Below are 2,814 nucleotides of genomic sequence, written 5' to 3' on the forward strand. Positions count from 1 at the left end.
TGGTTCTTTGGCCAGGTGAGGCAATTGCTGTTAGACGTCTGGACGCCAAAGGAGAGACGGTTTCTGTTCTCCAGAGTAAGGTCCGAGTCTTTATCGTGTATGTATGTAACTATGGCACGTAGTTAACAACTAGTACATATTTGCTCAATTAATAAAAGGATAGATAAGTTAATGATGATACTCTTTAGTGAGTAGTGTGTCAATTGCTAAAATGTGAAACGTACGTGAAAGCACCCATCAGGTGTAACTAACCCATGAGGGAGAGGAGGCGCGCGAAGAAGGCCGCTAGCTGGATGAGGCTGGTAGCGATGAGGACAAGAGGGTGTTGTTAGAAAGAGAAACAGCACGTGTGAAGACTTAGGGACTAGAGAAAACAAGTGCCTTCAAGGAAAGAAAAAGAATTTGGGAGTTATCCTGAGGACAGAGTTATTCTGAAGCCACTGAAGGATTTTAAGCAAGAAAATGATACGGCCAACTTTATGTATTAGGGATAGGTTGAGACCTGTGCTGTGTGAGCAGGCAGGACTGAAGGAAGAGAAACTGTTGTGGGAAGAGATGATGGTGGGCAGAACCCAGGGAGTGGGAATGGGGAATGTGAGAGTCTGGTGGAGCCAAGAAGTATTTAGAGACAAAGAGGATAGAACTGGTATTAGATATGTTTGGGGAGATATGAGGGGGGAAATAGACAAGGTGATTTCCAGGTTTCTGGCCTGTGCAGCTAGATGGACGGGAGTCACATTCCTGAGAGAGTGAACTCTGAGATGAACATGTTGAAGGAGAAGGGGCCACTCGCTCCCCCTCCCTTCTAACAAACAGGCGTCCTGGCATCTGGCATTTGATCTGTGGGTTGAGAGCACTTGAGCCATCCGGATGGTCTGGTCTGGTGGTTACATGTGTGATAGGCTCGGGATTTTAACCTAAGTGGTATGAATCTCGGCCTTGCTACTTAGAGGTATGATTTGGGACTCATCACCAAAATTCTCAGGACCTTTATCTCTTCAGGTAATAATGTGCCCGTCTCATAGAGCTGTTAGGATTAAGTGAGGTAGAGTCCTTACATGCTTAGCAGCCGAGGCCATGCTACCACTGAGGGAGAGCAGCGGGACTGGATATCCATAAATACATCCCCTCACAGGTGGAGGGCAGCAGGAGGAGGAAGAGGCCGGCAGCCTGGCAGGAAAATGCTCCCATCTTGGGGCGAGGTGGGAGGGGAGGCAGAGAGTGAGGAAGGATGTGAGTAGAAGCACCTGGCTCGGTGCCTGGCACAGGGCTGGCCCTTAATGGCCATGAATGGCTGGGAACTTGAGAAGGGATCTCGCCTTCAAGGGTCTGTCGGGTAAGGGAGGGAGCTGTGAGAGCACCCCATTCATCACACACACCTTCATTCAACCAGCCTTTATCAACTGTGGCCATGGAGAGGCTGAGAACATGAGATTGATAAAATACAGTTTCTGTCCTCAAGGAACTCTCTCGGGACTGAGAGGAGAGTAAAAATATCACAGGGACGGAGATGGACTTACAGAAAGAGAGGCCCTGGAAGGGTCTTGAGGGGGAAGAGAAGGACAAGAGGAGCCAGGAGGCAGACATCCTTTGAGTCAAGAGGTAGGGGATGGGCGTATTTGGAGCCAGGCCACGTGTGTTGGGTTTTCTCTGGTCAACCCACCGCTATGTGCCGAATATCTGGAATGAGTCTAGAGCTGGGGGATCAGTTGAGTGAAGCTGCCTTGCCCTGCACTGGCTACTCAATTGCTCATTTACTCGTTGGTCACACCTGTCTGTATTTGACCTCCTAGGTCAGGGAGCGCAGTCTGGTGGGGCAGGCCCACCCTCAGATTCACTGTTACAGACGAGGGTAGTAGTAATAAATGCAGCCAGAGATGTGCCCCAGGGCAGCATGAGAGCTGAGGGGCAGGTCTGGGAGGATAGGGAGGGGTTCAGGAAAGCTTCCTGTTGGCCAGGAAGGTGAGGAGGGTGGAGAGGCAAGGATGTTCTGGGGCAGAGGCCCAAACTGCAGCATGTGGGTCTGGGAATCTAGAAGTTGTGAAGAGGGTAGGAGGTGGAGGGTGTGGTGAGAAAGGGTACACCACCAGCTTGGCTGGAGGTTTCAATGAATGGGTAGGGAGACTCTGGGGGCCTTGTTAGGACACGTAGACTAGACTAGAAGGGAGCCACAGAAGGGCCTTAGACCAGAGAGGGCCACAGTTCCTGTAATGTGACCACCCTCCTCTGGCTGCAGTGTGGTGAGCTGGAGGGAGCTGCTGGTGGATCAGGAAGGAGGGACCAGTTCAGGAGGGAGGCCCTAAGCAAGGTCGGGCTGGAGGGACAGAGGAGACCCAGCTTTGACCCAGGACCTAGCTGGAGTGACAGGTTCCTGGGTTCGTTTGTGGTTCTGCCTGCCTGCTGGTTGAGGAGCGTTCCTGCATGAGCCAGGGGTGACTGTTTTTTTTAAGATCCTGATTTTGAGAACATCCTTGAGCTCAGTCCGAACAGAAACCAGCCTCCTGGTAGTCCCCGGGGCAATCTTCTACAACACAGTGTCCCCCTCCCTCTCCCACCCCCAGCTCTCCGGGAATCTGAGGACCAAGCCCACATCCCTGACATGCCCCCTTTCTTTGCAGCATTCTGTCAACATAATAGATGTTGACAAATAGATGGCCCAGAGGGGTGCCTCTCTGCCCCAGGCCCTTCCCCTGGACCTGACTCGGTCCTCGAGGGGACAGGCAGCCAGCCTCTGCCTCCCAAGGCCTGATTGAGGGTCAACAGCCAGAGCTGGCCAGCCAAGGAAAGTGCACACACACAAGGCACAACCACGCC

Source organism: Bos mutus, chromosome 4 (assembly GCF_027580195.1).
Source record: "Bos mutus isolate GX-2022 chromosome 4, NWIPB_WYAK_1.1, whole genome shotgun sequence".
NCBI lineage: Eukaryota > Metazoa > Chordata > Mammalia > Artiodactyla > Bovidae > Bos > Bos mutus.